Below are 18,057 nucleotides of genomic sequence, written 5' to 3' on the forward strand. Positions count from 1 at the left end.
AGGCTATTGAATCAAGCACTCAGAAAGGAATATGATGACATTAGTTGTTCAATGAATGGAACTAATGCAGCATTTGTCATACAGAAGCCTGGCTGATCTTTGACTTCTCAGAAAACCTGATGAAGTTAAGCTCTCTTTCGCATATTTGTCGGGGAAAGAAATGGTACAATTTCAGACAAGGACTATTAACAGACAAGCCTGTGGGCTTGGAACTGGTCAGGAGAGACATAGAATCCCTGTAAGTAGCGGACTTATGATTATTCTCATGGAGCAAGGCCTTTGAAAGTATGCAGAGGGTAAAACAGAGGAGATGTACTTCATCATCTGTAAACAACTGAAGTAAAGGCCATAAATATCAGTTAATTACCCAGAAATCCGACAGAGCGAAACTTATCCATGCAAGGAATTGGTGAGAACATAGAACACACTGCAGGATGGAATTGAAATATGTGTACATTTAAGGAATGGGTAGATAAGTATATGAAGGAATAAGGAAGATGTGCTGAGACCACTGGTCATTTGGAGCAACATTCTGCATTTGTATAACACCTTTCTCGTCATAGGAAATTTCCCCATCGTGTCTAGGGACCCTACTCAACGAAAATACTGTGCCAAATGCCAAAATACGCTCTTCCCTCAGACTCTGTGGGTTCAAATCCCACTCCAAAATCTCGCAAGCAAAAACATAGGCCTGTTTTCCAGCTGCACTAAGGGGGAGTAAACTGGTGATGGTACTGTATTTCAGATGTGACATCAAACTGAGGTCTCACCTTCTATCTGTAAAGGAAGTGTGAGATCCCGCTGCAAGAGGTTGAAGTGGGGGAAGTAGCAAAATACCTCACCAAACACGACTCAAACAGGTTAACCCGTTGGCCATACAGGACAGTCATATTTGACTTAAAACATTAACTCTGCTTCTCTCTCCACACACACAGCTAGAGTATTTCCAGTAATCTCTGATTTTATATCATGCTGCCGTATGCTGGAGCTAGCTGTGCACAACTTGGTCACCATATTATCTACATCGCAAACAGCGGTTACATTCTCCAAAGTATGAGCTGTAGGACAGTGAGATGCCCTAAGATATGAAAGGTGCAATAAAAGGAACCAAGCGTGGGGGGGAGGGGGGGGGGCAGTAGAGAGACCATGTGTGGAAAACCCATAGTGTGGAGAGACTACAGGCCAAAGAAGGACTGTGATGTCTATCTTTTAACGATTTTCCTTCACTTTCTTAATTTATATTGTGAAGAACTGTAATGCAGAGCTTTTAATTTTTCTTTCTTTATTTCTTTGTGTTTGTACCTAATTCATTTTAGTCCCTCATGATTTGTGATGATGTGCCTTTGTACAAGATGTCACATTGTGTGACGTATTGCACTCATTTCACCGAGCTCCTGTACTTGAGTACGTGTGACAACGAAACCTAAATTCTAATAAATGCAAGTCTTTTTTCGATTATACAACAATTATATAATGGAAGGAAAGGAAGGAAAGGAAGAAAGAAAAGGAAGAAATATAAAGAAGAACAGGCATTAAGAGGAGATTTGACTATACCATTTCACATTATGAAGGATTGAGACAAAGTAGGCAGGGAGGCAATCTGGGCTGTGGATTTTGCATCCAGCAGATGCAGCAGAGCACATTTTATGATTTGTAGCTGATTTCACCAGACCCTGGACAGAAGATTCCCTCAGATTATTACATTCCAGACAGAGTACTCCAAATTTTCAAATTCCTGGGTGAGAATGAATGAGCTACCCAAACACACCTTTATTTGTTTTCAGTCGCTCAGCTGCTCACAATGAGTTTAACGAAAAAGAATCCCACAACTATAACTTTGCACCAGAAGAAATGGATTATTGTTTGAAGAGAACCAACTTAACTAACCCTAACCCTAACCCTAACCCACACCCTAACCCTAACCCTAGCCCTAACCCTAATCCACACCCTAACCCTAGCCCTAATCCACACCCCAACCCTAACCCTAACCCTAACTCACACACTAACCCTAACCTTAACCTAACCCTAACCCTAACCCTAAGTCACACCCTAACCCTAACCGTAACCATAACCGTAACTCACATCCTAACACTAACCCTAACTCACACCCTAACCCTAACCCTAACCCTAAACCTAACCCTAACCCTAACCCTAACTCTAACTCACGCCCTAACCCTAACCCTAAGTCACACCCTAACCTTAGCCCTAACCATAACCCACAACCTAACCCACATCCTAACTCTAACCTTAATTTTAATCCAAATCCAGAAGACTGGTGCTCTCACTTTTGGAATGGTCAATTCAATAACTGCAACACACTTTACATTTTCCTGTGCTGAAACACCTTGGGTCAGCCTAGAAAGGAGAGGTTTGCCAACCTCCAGCAGTACCTGCTAAGCGCTTTGTCGATAGCACCCAGGAGAGAGAAATCACAGAGCACTGCAAATGCATTTTCATTCGAGAATTTTGAAGTTGAGGAAGAAGAATGATATTTGACTGACCACCAAGGATCACCAGTTAATACAGACCCTGTTCACATTGTCTGGGAAGGTAGTTATCACAAGGAAAGCCATGTCAAGCTGGGCAATGTGGAGGGAGGAGGGGTGGGACATTTGACTGGGGGAGATAATGCATTGAAACTGCTCAGGGCGCACCCAGTCAAAGATGGCATTGTGCTTCAGGATCCCAGGCCAAGTGTTTCTATTTTATTCACTCAAGGGATGTGGCCCAGCATTTATTGCCCATCCCTGGATGCCCTTGTGAGAGTGATGGTGATCTGCCTTCTTGAACTGCTGCAATCCATGTGCTGTAGATGTACTAACACAGCTGTTAGGGAGGGGATTCCAGGATTTTGACCAGCGACACTGAAGGAACGGCGATATGTTTCCAAGTCAGGATGGTGAGTGGAGGGGAACTTGCAGGGGATGGTATTCCTATGGATCTGCTGCCCTTGACATTCTGGGTGGGAGAAGTTGCATATTTGGAAAGTGCTGTCGAAGGTGATATTTGACAGCTCGAAGAAAGGAGACAGCACAAGCACATGCCTTGTGTCCTGCACAATTGATAACTCAATGTTTTTTCTTTAGCCATTCATGTGATATGGATATCATTGTCTGGGTCAGTAGCTGAGATAATGGGAACTGCAGATGCTGGAGAATCCAAGATAATAAAATGTGAGGCTGGATGAACACAGCAGGCACAGCAGCATCTCAGGAGCACAAAAGCTGACGTTTCAGGCCTCTGATGAAGGGTCTAGGCCCGAAACGTCAGCTTTTGTGCTCCTGAGATGCTGCTTGGCCTGCTGTGTTCATCCAGCCTCACATTTTATTATCTGGGTCAGTACTTATTGCCCAGTGAACAGCTAAGGAGCAATCGCTTCCTGTGGGACAAATTTAAAGTGTTGGTGTTCCTAAGTATCAGCTGCCCTTGTCCTTCTAGATGGAAGTGGTCGTGGGTTTGGAAGGTGGTGCCTGAGGATCTTTGGTGAATTTCTGCAGTGCACCTTGTAGATAGTACACACTGCTGTTACTGAACATCAGTGGTAGAGGGAGTTTGTGGATGCAGAGCCAAACCAAGCAAGCTGTTTTGTCCTGGGTGGTGTCAAGCTTCTTGTGTATTGTTGGAGCTGCACTCATCCAGGCAAGTGGGGAGTTTTCCATCACACTCCTGACTTGTGCCTTGTGGATGGTGGATAGGACTTGGGGAGTCAGGAGGTGAGTTATTTGCTGCAGGATTCCTAATCTCTGGCCTGCTCTTGTAGCCACTGAGTTTTTATATGGCTTGTCTAGTTCAGATTCTGGTCAATGGTTATTAATGAGCTCATTCAAACATGGACTAAGTTTGAACATGGGACCATTCATAATGTTTGCATAAATGAGTGTGCAAGGTGAAACTGTAAAGGAGAATAGCAGCTTCATTCAGAAGGCTTATTAACATCAGCAGCAAGATGACAGGCCAATCAATACTGCAGCATCTGTGGTTCAAAGTTTATCTTGTTTCTGTCTTTGCCTCGTTAATTGAGAAGCAAAACCAGACTTTGCCACCAACAGCTCTTTGCAGCTTAGCCTGAATACATCAAAATGTTTGACATAAGCTGCAATTGTAAATCGATCTCAAGCCCATATGAAAGTTCCTCTGACAGAGGGTCATTCTGTTCAATCCCAGGTCACACTTGACATGGATATCCCAGAAGGGAAAGCCTGCAAAAGTTGGAAATGACCAATGCATCCTAGAATTGCACACTTTTAAAATGGAACTCCAGTTCTGAGCAGCACCAGTTATTTCCAACCTTTACAGATTTTTCCAACAAAAGATTCACAAGCAAAGCAAAAGATAAAACAAAGATATGATACAACGCTATTTATGGTACACTATCATAACTATGGGGCAAGCTATCAAGGTTGGAAGAATTTGGACTTAATATCAGGGGTCTGCTGAAGAAGCAGCTGTTTCCCCCCATGGGAGACTTTAGGGCGAAAGGATATCATCTCTAATTTAAGGGACATCCATTTAACACTGAGGTGAGGAGGAATTACTTCTCTCAGAGGATTGTGAGTCTTTGGAACTCCTTGTCACAGGGGGCTGTGGGGGAGAGTCCCTGCGTATATTTAAGGCTGAGATAGTTCCTGATCAGTCGAGGAATCGAGGGTTATGGGGAAAGGGCGAAAAGGGTGGCAAAGTGGCTCAGTGTTTAGCACGTCCCCAGGGACCCAGGTTTGATTCCAGCCTCGGGCGACTGTCTATGTGGAGTTTGCACGTTCTCCCCATGTCTGCGTGGGTTTCCTCCGGGTGCTCCGGTTTCCTCCCACAGTCCAAAGATGAGAAGGTTAGGATGGGTTGGGTCATGGGAAATGCAATGTTGCAGGGAGAGTGGGTGAGAGGCTCTTTGGAGGGTCGGTGTGGACTCAATGGGCTGATTGGCCTACTTGCATACTATCAGGATTCTAGCGATGCTAGACCAACCATGATGCTATTGTATGGTGCAGCGATTTGAGGGGCTGAACAGCCTATGGCAGTTCCTGTTTTCTTTGTTGTTTTATGCAGGTCTTCACAGGAAGAATAATGACACGGATTTTAAAGCACTATCCTTTATATTTAACCTGTCTTCTCTCATTCCCCTTAGTGCTGGTTAGATCGGTAAGCTTTGTACACCCCCGATATATCAGTAATCTAAACATGGGCACAGTGAAGTAATTCCAACTCTTAATTCACCACACATGCATTACTGCTGTCGCGTTACATCTAAGGTACCAGCCAGTTGGCCCATCTGCCTGTGTCTGTGGTCCACAGGGACCTCCTATTTTCTGTCATCATCTTGCCATGTCAGCCAGCCCCTTTATTTCATTCTCCTACAGTTTTACTCTTCAATAAATCTGCACCTCTCACTTCAGCAGCATTCAGAATTTTCACCGCTCCTTAGAGTTTCCACTGAAGTCCTTAGTTTTGTTTATGATACATTGATATTGCAAGTGGTTTCAGTGGAGACCATTTCGAAGACCATATTCACGGTCTCCTGTGTTTATACCTGGGCTTCTGTAAGTCAGAATTTATGCATGACAGTAATTTGTTGAAGGTTGGAGAATTGTATGCAGTTTGGGATGGAAACTTTTGAGGCATGGAAACAGGGGCAAATGAAGCATCTCTAGAACATGGTGGATTGCACAAGCAAAAGCAAACCTAGCTTCTCGAACGTAGCCTAGTCTCGGCTCTTTGGAAGCATTTTGGTAAATCTCCTTGGAGCGCCATCAGGCAACCCTGCACCCTCCCTAAGAAGCATTGATTGGACACCATTCTTTAGTTATGCCCGAAGAAAATCTTTTTAAATGGTCAGCAATTGGCTACTGTTTTTGCACTCAATACCTCCAATAATTAAACCCCAAATGCCACATTTCTTATTATTTATTCTCCAATTACATCCTGTCACATTCTAGGTATGTGTACAATCATCACTGTGTTGCTCTGAACTCATACATTCTTTAGATCCATGCTATTTGAGTCAAATAATAATAAGCAAGATGGCAGAGTTGGCAGGTTAAATAGCGTTCATGCACTCAACCTGTCCACTCTCCATCAGCTGACTGGCCACATCTTTCTTCATTTCTCTGATTTCTTCCCCTTATTGTTTCTTAATTTTCCCCCCTGTGTATCAAATTCATCTTTTTTTCTTTCGGCGGCTGAGGTATGGCAGTTTCGGTTAAACAGCCCTGGGTCCTCGGCAGTTTCAGCAGGCCCCTGGTTCTTGTCAGTTTCAAGAAGCCCCTGGTTCTCAGCAGTGACCAGTTTCATGAAACCGAGAGTCCGTGAAATGAAGAAGAAATATTTGTCTTAATGTTGTCTCATTTATTAAATATATAATGTATATACTTAAATGGCACTGTTTTTGTGGCAACCTACACACATTATACAGAATTTTCACAAATACTAGTAATAAATTCTTATCTATTTATCTGTCTGTCTGTCTATCTATCTATCTTTCTATCCATCTGTCTTTCTGTCTGTCTATCTATTTGTTTATCTCTCCGTCTGTCTATCTATTGATCTGTCTATCTGTCTGTCTATCAATCTATCTGTCTATCTATCTACCTATCTATCTATCTCTCTCTCTCTATCTGTCTATCTCTCTATCTGTCTGTCTATCTATCTATCTATCTATCTATCTATCTGTCTATCTATCTATCTATCACTCTATCTGTCTATCTCTCTATCTGTCTATCTATCTATCTATCTATTTATCTGTTTTTCTATTTGTTTGTCTGTCTATCTATTTGTCTATCTATCTATCTGTCTGTCTGTCTGTCTATCTATCTATCTATCTATCTATCTATCTTTCTATCCATCTGTCTTTCTGTCTGTCTATCTATTTGTTTATCTCTCCGTCTGTCTATCTAGTGATCTGTCTGTCTATCTGTCTGTCTATCAATCTATCTGTCTATCTATCTATCTATCTGTCTATCTATCTATCTATCTATCTCTCTCTCTATCTGTCTATTTCTCTATCTGTCTATCTACCTATCTATCTGTTTTTCTGTCTATCTATTTGTTTATCTGACTGTCTGTCTATCTATTGATCTGTCTGTCTATCTATCTGTTTATCTGACCGTCTGTCTATCTATTGATCTGTCTGTCTGTCTATCTATCTATCTATTTATCTGTCTGTCTATTTATTTGTCTATCTATCTATCTATCTGTCTATCTATCTATCTAATATTGCTTCTCCCCATTATTTCTGCCAGAATACACAGTTTGTGACCTGGAATGGAACTTGATACTTTCTCTATGCTCCTGTTTCCCTTGTCCTTGATTTTTGGAATGAGAAACGACAACTGGGATTGTTTCTAGATCTCAAACACACCTCCGGGGGAAAACAATCACTCATTTGGAGTTTTTCCCAGGAGAATTCAGTTTTGGAGATGGGTTCCTTGTCCAGCTAAGGGCATGGGATCCAGAATTTGGAGGACCAATTAAAAGTCTTCCAGCTACAGAACGATATGCAACTGAAGTAAAAGATAAAATAGCTGAGAGGACGATACAGAAATTCAGCTCATAGATATAATTGGAGTTTATGGCTAATGTTGCAGTACAAACTAAGAAACTGGGAGATTAAAAGTAAACACAGTTAACAGTTTCAAATGTGGCAGATAGTATAATTGCTGTGTGACATGTTTACATAGGGAATGCCTATTCTGAATTTTGACACAAAACATAATACGTACAATTACGTGAAAAATGTTGATCAAAATATGACAGTAAGAATTAAAGCATTACAGACAGAAATAGCAATTAAGGATGCAAATTTCTAAATGCATTAAAGTACATCTTTTCAATTCAGCAAGGGTTTGGGGTTATTGTTCCCTGGTGCAGTTTCCATGGCAATGGCAGAACAAATCCATATGACACTAATCAGCCGATATAATGGGAACTGCAGATGCTGGAGAATCCGAGAAAACAAAGTGTCCTGCTTCTCATGTAACTAATGGTCTTTTCTTGCATACAATTTGAGTATTTCTGAAAAAAGTCAGATTTTGCCAAAACATCTTCATCTTGCATTTGTCAAGACAGCTTGCAAGAATACCAGCTCCAGGAGAAGCCCAACATTTTATCTGTGCAAGAGGAGATACAGATTGGTTGGCAAGTGGACTCTGATTGGTGAAAATGTTGTTAAAGAGAATGCATCCATTAATAACAATTGACAGTTAGAGGCATCTTTACATTTTAAACCAGGCAGATTGACTCTGATAGGTCAGGGCATTTTCCTGAGAAATCAACCAATGAATGACTCTTATTTTGTTGCATAGAAACAGATGCAGTACATGTACATGTTCCCTCTGTCAGCACAGAACAGGGTCGTGTGTATTAAAATGCGTCACCCCCAGTACATGCCTCACCCTCAGCCTGACTGCTAGTCCTAAATTGGATGTTTGTATAATTCTTTGCACACTCAGGATTGTTTAACAAGTGCTGTCCAATACAGCTTTGTGTTCCCAGCGATTTTCAAGTTCCGCACTAGCAAGTTAATATTAAAAGTTGCATGCTTTTAATTAGAAGCTAAGTAGTACTAGAGGTGGGATATATCAGTTATGCGGAGAGACTAGAAAAGCTAGGAATATTTTTCTTAGGCTGGAAAAGGTCATGTGTATATTTAGTAGAGATGTTCGAAACCATGCAGAGTTTTGATAGAAAAAGTTGGAAGAAATTGTGGCAGGAGGATGAATAACGAAGCGGAGGAGTGTTCTTACAACTTGAAGGGTAAATGTTAGGCAGAATTATAGGGAAAGAGTTGGGCTGTTAGACTTGTGTATAGTTTTATTAAAGAGAAGCCCCAGGCACTATGGGCTGAATGGTCTCCATCTGTACTGTGCATTTCCAACGTTTTGAGGTGTCGCTGAACCAAAGTATGTTGGCAGCAATGGATTTGCATTTGTGCATGCAATCTTAGAAATATTTCAGACCCTTCACATAACCTGAATTACTCAGGAAGTTAAGGACCTGAAATGCAGCTCATGCATTTGGAAAACCATTATCCAAAACTCAAGTAGAACATAAACCCTCTTCTCCTGGCATTAGCAGAACATTTAATGGCCGCTGGAGCCGCTTCATTCCGTTAATGCCAGTTCCATTTGAGAATCCTCCCACTGTCGGGTGTCCAAAACACAGGGTCTTATGCCTCAAGTCTCCATACTTTGAGGTACGACCTCAATTCCTTGGGAATCCATTACTCAGTGCCCATTCCTCATGCCCATTTCTCAGTGCCCATTCCTCAGTGCCCATTTCTCAGGTGCTCATTCCTCAGATGCCCATACTTCTTGTTATTGTGGTCTAGGTGAGATCCACATTCCAGTTGACTCTGGAGGAATTGCCTGGGAAACTGAAAGGTTCTACTGAACAATTGCACTGCTCTGGGAACTCTTTGAAAATCTCCATTTAATGTGGGGACTCTGGAGGGTTCCGAACCAATTAAGTAAATCATTACTGGTGAAACATTGGACAATTAGATATCAAAAGATACAGTGAAGGCAAAACACTTTAGCAACGTGTCTCTCTTTTCAACAAATACAAGAAAGACTTGAATGGAAATGCTTTATAAATGTAGAGAAGACACTCCCACTCTGCGACAGGACTGGAGCAGGGGTCATAAAGATAGAATAGTTGCTAGTATTCTGCTTTCTTTAGTTGTTCTATTAGTTTTGTTCCACAGTGGTCATGGTTACTTGATGTTTTATCCCTCGTACCAGGGACTCCAATTGTTTTCAAGCTGTTTGGGGTAGTGACACAATGAAGCAGACACTGAGACTCCATCAATATCACCTTCCAAACGCATCACCATTACAGGGCAGCAGGTACATGGGATCACCACCTCCTGCAAGTTCCTCTTCATGCCACTGACTTGTTAGGGGCGGCATGGTGGCTCAGTGGTTAGCACTGCAGCCTCACAGCGCCAGGGACCCGGGTTTAATTCCCACCTCGGGCGACTGTCTGTGTGGAGTTTGCACGTTCTCCCTGTGTCTGCGTGGGTTTCCTCCGGGTGCTCCGGTTCCCTCCCACAGTCCAAAGATGTGCAGGCTAGGTGGATCGGCCATGCTAAGTTGCCTGTAGTGTTCAGGGATGTGTGGGTTATAGGGGGATAGGTCTGGGTGGGATGCTTCAAGGGGTGTGTGGACTTGTTGGGCTGAAGGGCCTGTTTCCACACTGTAGGGAATCTAATATCTAATATCTAATTATATCATCATTGGATCTTAAACCTGGAATTCCTTCCTCCGCAGGAATCTTAAACCTGGAATTCCTTCCTGCACGGTGGCTCAATGGTTAGCACTGCAGCCCCACAGCACCAGGGAGCCAGGTACAATCCCAGCCTCGGGTGACTGTCTGTGTGGAATTTACACATTCTCCCTGTGTCTGCGTGGGTTTCCTCCGGGTGCTCCAGTTTCCTCCCACAGTCCAAAGATGTGCAGGCTAGTGTGGATTAGCCATGCTAAACTGCCCTGTAGTATTCAGGCTAAGTGGGATTAGCCATGGGCAATGCAGTATTACAGGGTGAGGGGGGTGTGGGGGTTTGGTCTAATTGGGGCACTCTGCAGAGGGTCTGTGTGGGCTGAATGGCCTCCCTCCACAGTGTGGACTTTCTGTGAACAGTTCTGTCAGCCAAAAGCATAGAGTGCAGTGGTGAAAGGGCAGCTCATCACCACCTTCTCAGGGGAAACAGTTTTTGCTCACATCCAATGAATAAATGCAGCTTTAAAAATGGTGATTTCACAAGTTCCTACACACCAGCAAGCCGATAAGAGGCTGGGAATTCACATGCAGAGCCCTTTACTGCCAGGACATTGCTAATAAAGTCCTTGATTCAGCAGTAAGATGTTTAAACACTGCTTTAATTTAGTCTCAGTCACAAGATTACTAATTAAATTGGCTGCCGTACCAGCGACTGTCGCTCTGCATCAGTTCCAAAGAAAGCTTGAGCCAGATTGAGACTGACAGATCTCATTACAAAAGAGACTGTGACAGTAAAATTGTATCTTTTTGCACGCAGGCAGCTTTTAAATTTTCTTGACACATGTGCCTCGATGCGGTGGAGGCCCTCGGCTTCCAACGAAAGCGCAGAGCCTGGGCCTCCGGATCTGAAAGGGGTGGGCCCCAAAGCAACAGAAAGACTTGCATTAGGGTAGCGCCTTTCTCAGCCGCAGGATCCCTCAGGGGCCTTTGTAACCAATGAGACACCGCTTGACAAAGCATAGTCTCTGTCATATTATGAGAAATACGGCAGCCAGTTTGAATGTCGAGAAGATGATGACCTAGGAGCAGGTGCAGGCCATTCAGCCCCTCGAACCTGCTCTATCAGTTGGCTATGAGCAGAAGGCCAGTTATTTTGTGACGTTGGTTTCAGGGACAAAAACCTGGCTGCATTTGTTGTCATTTGCTGCACAAGTGCACGAGCAGCCAGTGATTCCAACAGTTCAAGACTGGAATCTGTCTTCACCGAATTCCCCTCCTCCCTGGGCCCACACAAAGCCTTGTCTCATTGGTGCACATGGAAGCTGCCTCCCACTCACTGCATAGCCCCAATATCCCACAGCCGTCCCCATTCCCCTCACTACTCAGGGGGCAACAGTGCGATCAAGGAGCAGTGAGTGCAGCAGGGTGCAGGCAGAGAGTGGCAGGGAAGGTAGAGACAAAATCAGGAATTGCTCAAAACTCTCAACAGGGCTGGCAGCATCTGTGGAGAGAGAGAGAGAGAGAGAGAGCACAGTTAATGTTCCAGGTCCAATAACTGATTGTGGCTAGGAACGGGTTGGCTGAAGATTGGGTGGGTGGGGAAAATGGAGTGAATGACAGGTGGAAATGGAGCCCTGAGAGAGAGAAAACAAAACATTTGGGCAGACAAAAGAATGGGTAAAGGTCAGCCCAGCGAGAGAGAGGAATGTTACAGAGATAGTAGGAACTGCCGATGCTGGAGAATCTGAGATAACACGGTATGGAGCTGGATGAAGGGTTTCGACCCGAAATGTCAAACTTTCCTGCTCCTCTGATGCTGCTTGGCCTGCTGTGTTCATCCAGCTTCACACCGTGTTATCTGAGAGAGAGGAATGGGTGGTTTTCCAAGAGGCATTGTGTGGCAGGAAGGCAACAAGAGATTGTGCACAGTGCCAAACTTTGCGTGACGTCTCACGGTGAGAATAACTTTAAGGGACATGTTCGTGATATCCTCACTGCATCTTAGCATGGGAATTGAGGGCAGAAAGATAAGAGCAGATGTAGGCCATTCAGCCCATTAAGTTTGCTCTGCTGTTGAATGAGTTCATGGCTGATCTGATCATCCTTAACACCGCTTTCCTGCCTTTTTCCCCAAACCCTTCATTTCTTTCCTGATTAAAAATCTGCCTCAGTCGTGAATAAAGTGAATGATCCAGCCTGGATATCCCTTGGGTAGTAAGGAATTCCACGCATTCACTATGCTTTGAGAGAACAGGCTTGGTAGAGTAGATTTGAGGGACTGAATGGCCTACACTTGCCTTAAATGTGAAACCATTTATCCTGAGATGATGTCCTCTTATCTTACAATCTCCACATCTATCTTGTAAAATCCACTAGGGAACTCATGATCCATCTTGCTCAGATCACTTTGAAGCATGACACTCTACTGAAAGCTTATGACTTAATGATAGCCAGCTCCTACATTTTGTGGTCTTTCCCACTTTTCGGAGAGTCTAAGGCCAGACAGAATAATCTCAAAACGAGGGGTCATGCAATTAAACAGAGGTGGGGAGGAATATCTTCTCTCAGAGGGGAGTGAATCTGTGGCATTCTTCACTGCAGTTGGCTGTTGAGGTTGGGTCACTAAGTAGATTCGAGGCTGAGACAAACAGATCTTTAATCACTAAAGTGAATCAAGGGTTACGGGGAAAAGGCAGGATGGTGGAGTTGAGGGCGATCAAATCAAAAATGACATTATTGAGTGCAGAGCAGACTTAATGGGCTAAGCAGGGGGAGAGTATGATGAGCATACGGGAGAGTATGGGCTAAATGGCTTGCTTCTGTTCCGATGTCATATGGCAATCCAGGGAATGCTTTGCCCAAATATTTTAGTGTTTGTATATCACAGTTTGTTGTAACAAATATCTGTTGGATTCTTCAATACCACAAAAGCCAAGCGCAGTTTCTCAGGTTATGGGAGATTGCGTAAGCATTGACATATGAGGTAAAGTATCCACTCAAAGGCAAACATGCATCAGGAGGGTCTGGGAGGGAACAGTAGGGCAGAATGTGAGTGGTAAGAAGGAACAGTGACAGAATGGGAGAGGAGACCAGTGAGAAATGGGACGGCTTGGAGAATGGTGGGAGTGAGTGTTGAACACAGAGAGGGGACAATGAGTAGCAAGAAGGAGCAATGAGCTGAGGGAGAATATGGAGAGCAGGGGGAGAGTATGGTGAATGGGGGGAGAGTATGGTGAGCAGGGGGAGAGATTGGTGAGCAGTGGGAGAGGATGGTGAGCAGGGGGAGAGTATGGTGAGCAGTGGGAGAGGACGTTGAGCAGTGGGACAGCATGGAGAGCTGGGGGAGAATATGTGAGCAGTAGGAGAGTACAATGAGCCAGGGGAGTTTTCAGTGGGCACTGGGAGAGTACGGTGAGCAGGGGCAGAGCATGGTGAGCAGTGGGAGAGTATGGTGAGCAGTGGGAGTATGGTGAGCACTGGGAGAGTATGATGAGCAGTGGGAGAGTATGATGAGCTGAGGGACAGTATGTGAGTAGTAGGAGAGTGCAATGAGCCGGGGGAGTTTGCAGTGAGCACTGGGGGAGTATGATGAGCAGGGGCAGAGTATGGTGAGCAGTGGGAGTGTGTGGTTAGCATTGGGAGAGTATGGTGAGCAGGGAGAGAGTACGGTGAGCAGTGGGAGAGTATGATGAGAGTGGCACAGTATGGTGACCAGTGGAGGTACAGTGAGCAGTGGGAGAGCATGGTGAGCAGTGGGTGAGTACGGTGAGTATTGGGAGTATGGTGAGCAGTGGGAGAGTATGGTGAGCAGTCGGAGATTATGATGAGTAGGGAGAGAGTGTGGTGAGCAAGGGTAGATTCTGGTGAGCATTAGGAGTACGGTGAGCAGTGGGAGAGTACGGTGAGCAGTGGGAGAGTACGGTGAGCAGTGGGAGAGTATGGTGAGCAGTGGGAGAGTATAGTGAGCAGTGGGGGTGTATGGTGAGCAGTGGGAGAGTATAGTGAGCAGTGGGAGAGTATGGTGCACAGTGGGGGTGTATGGTGAGCAGTGGGAGAGTATAGTGAGCAGTGGGAGAATATGGTGAGCAGTGGGAGAGTATGCTGAGCAGTGGGAGAGTATGGTGAGCAGTGGGAGAGTATGGTGAGCAGTGGGAGAATATGGTGAGCAGTGGGAGAGTATGGCGAGCAGTGGGAGAATATGGTGAGCAGTTAGAGAGTACGGTGAGCAGTGGGAGAATATGGTGAGCAGTGTGAGAGTATGGTGAGCAGTGGGAGAGTATGGTGAGCAGTGTGAGAGTATGGTGAGCATTAGGAGATTATGGTGAGTAGGAGGATAGGCTGATTAGCAGTGGCAGAGTATGGTGAGCAGGGGGAGAGTATGATGAACAGTGGGAGTGAGCAGGGAGTGGTGGGAGGGAGCAATGAGCAGAGAGAGGTGGTAAGGCGCTGTGGCAGGTCTCCTTTGCACTATGTGGAAAATTGCATGCCCAGCGCACAGAAAGCCTGACAAATCCAAACCATTATTGCCCGATCAATCTAGTGTCAGGGTGGAAGATGTCATCAACAATGTTGTGAAGCTGTGTAAACAAAACACGCTGGTGATCACAGAGAGTCAGGCAGTCTACATGGAGAGAGAGAGTGAGCGTCTGTTAGGTGAGTCTTCAACAGAGTTGCGCCTGAAATGTTAGCTTGCTCCTTTTCCATGGATAATGGGAACTGCAGATGCTGGAGAATCCAAGATAACAAAGTGTGGAGCTGGATGAACACAGCAGGCCAAGCAGCATCTCAGGAGCACAAAAACTGACGTTTCGGGCCTAGACCCTTCATCAGAAAAGTCGGGGGGGAGAGGGTTCCCCCCTCTCATTCCTTAGATGACATGTCCATCATGGGCCTCCTGCAGTGCCACAATGATGCCACCTGAAGGTTGCAGGATCAGCAGCTCATATTCCGTTTGGGAACCCTGCAGCCCAATGGTATCAATGTGGACATCACAAGCTTCAAAATCTCCCCTTCCCCCACTGCATCCCAAAACCAGCCCAGCTCATCCCCGCCTCCCTAACCTGTTCTTCCTCTCACCTATCCCCTCCTCCCACCTCAAGCTGCATCTCCATTTCCTACCTACTAACCTCATCCCACCTCCTTGACCTGTCCGTCCTCCCTGGACTGACCTATCCCCTCCCCACCTCCACACCCATACACTTCTTTCCACCTACCTTCTCCTCTATCCATCTTCGGTCCACCTCCCCCTCTCTCCCTATTTATTCCAGAACCCTCTCCCCATCCCTGTCTCTGACAAAGGGTCTTGGCCCGAAACGTCAGCTTTTGTGCTCCTGAGATACTGCTTGGCCTGCTGTGTTCACCCAGCTCCACACTTTGTTTTCTTCCCTCTCCATGGAGGCTGCTTGCCCAGCTGCGATTTCCAGCAATTGTTGCTTTCATTGCTATCAAGCAGTAATCTACTTAGTAACAACCAGCTCAGTGATACTCCGTTATGGGTTGGACTTGCTGCTCAGTCTTATTGCTTGTGTTTGACAAGCGTAGGCTTTCTCTTGCGCCCCTCCCCCCCTCCAACTCAGACTGGAGTGAATTCCTTGATAACCTGCCGAGATGTGCTTTAATGTCTCTGATTTTCCTACTGCTTTGTACAACACACCTTCCTGGGCTATCCTTTCATCTCTCGCTACAGGCTGCTACATGCCGCAGTCAAAGACACAGCAGAAGTGGACATCAGGGTAATTCAGACAGTCGATTCGGGGCAATTACATTTCAGCGAACAATGATCAATGAAGGGGTTTTGAAACAATTATTTTTTTCATTGATTCTGGGTACATTTTGCAATGTAACTGCAGATTTCACACCATCTTCACGTAGCGCTCTTGGCACTCGGCATTGATTCTCAGCCTGAATGGCTCATTTCATCAAGTTATATATAACCAAAACAAAGACACCTGATGTGACGTACACCGTGTATGTTCGCTCCCTAAGCTGTACACTTTCCGAAATGAGAAATTAGTTCGAATTCTGTGCAACAGTTTTCAACTTTTTTTTTAACTTCATGCGATGTGGGAGTCACTGGCAGAGTCAACATTTATCGCCCATCCTTAAATACCCCTGAACTGAGCAATTTCAGAGGGCAATTGAGTGCAAGCCTCATTGTTCTGTGTCTGGAGTCAGCTGGCGCAGGTGACTATGGGAGACAGCCTTCCAATCAATCCTTTTCTTTAAACTGCAATTGATGTCACCTTTGTTGCCACCATTACTGAGACTAGAAACATAGACAATAGGTGTGGGAGTGGGCCATTCGGCCCTTCGAGCCTGCACTGCCATTTGATACGATCCTGGCTGATCATGTAATCTCAGTATCCCATTCCCACTTCCTCACTATACCCTTTGATCCTTTCAGCTTGCAAAGGTCACATCCAGCTCCCTCTTGCATAAATCCAACAAACCATCCCCCGACAGCTTCCTGTGGGAGGGAATTACACAGGATCCGAACTCTCTGAGTGAAGAAATTCTTTCTCATCTCCGTCCTGAATAACTTGTCCCTCATTCCTAGTTCTAGGACCCCTAGTTCTGGACTTCCCCAACATCAGGGACATTCTTCCCACATCTAGCCTGTCTGGTCTCATCAGGAGTTTATATGTTTCTATGAGATCCCTCTCATTATTCTGAATTCCAATGAATACACGCCCAGTCGATCCAGCCTTTGCTCGTGTTCGTCCTGCCATCCTGGGAATCAGTCTGGTGAACCTTCGCTGCACTCCCTCATTAGCAAGAACGTCCTTCCTCAGACAAGGAGACCAAAACTGCACTCAGTACTCAAGGTGTGGCCCCACCAACACCCTGTATAACTGACTAGCCATAAATGTAATTTAGACTCAGTTAATTCATACATCAACTGCTTTGCTGGGATTTGTACTCAGGCGTCAGCAGTATTGGCGTGGCCTCCTGGATTGCATGACCGCTACACTGTTATGAGAAACTCAATGTTTGATTGAGTTGTAGCTTCACTAGTTTTAGTTCACCATTTTGACTTGATTAAGCTGGTTAGGAATTAAATTATATTCTATTTAATTCTAGTCAGGGTGGCGTTCTTATATACCAGGTGACTAACTCAGCTTATGTCTAAACTCTCACATGAGGCCGCATGTGGGGACCTGCTTCACTTAGATTCATATTACAGAAAATGCAAAGGGTTCTTGAAATATAGTGGTAGTGTTCCTGCCTCAGGTGCAGAAAGCTGCAGTGCCAAGCCCCACCTCCTCCAGAATTGCATAATAACATCTCTGAGTAGGTCAGTTTGGAAAACGTACCCATCACAGAACTGGAATGTGCAGACTCTCAAGTTAGAGACGTCGGGAGGTCATGTTGCAGCTGTACAGGACAATGGTGAGGCCACTTTTGGAATACTGCATTCAGTTCCAGTCTCCCTGCTGTAGGAAGGTGTTGTTAAACTTGAAAGGCTGTGGAAAAGATTCAAAAGGATGTTGCCAGGGTTGGAGGGTTTGAGCTATAGGGAGAGGCTGAATAGGCTGGGGCTATTTTCCCTGGAGCATCGGAGGCCTGACCTTATAGAGTCTTATAAAATCATGAGGGACGTGGATAGGGCAAATAGACGAGGTCTTTTTCCCCAGGGTGGCTGAGTCCCAAACTAGAGGGCATGGGTTTAATGTGAGAGGGGAAAGATTTAAAAGGGGCCTAAGGGGCAACTTTTTCACACAGAGGGTGGTGTGTGTGTATGGAATGAGCTGCCAGAGGAAGTGGTGGAGGCTGGTACAGTTACAACATTGAAAAGGCATCTGGCTGGGTACATGAATAGGAAGGGTTTAGAGGGATAGGGGCCAAATG

The sequence above is a fragment of the Stegostoma tigrinum genome, chromosome 38 (genome assembly GCF_030684315.1).
Source record: "Stegostoma tigrinum isolate sSteTig4 chromosome 38, sSteTig4.hap1, whole genome shotgun sequence".
NCBI lineage: Eukaryota > Metazoa > Chordata > Chondrichthyes > Orectolobiformes > Stegostomatidae > Stegostoma > Stegostoma tigrinum.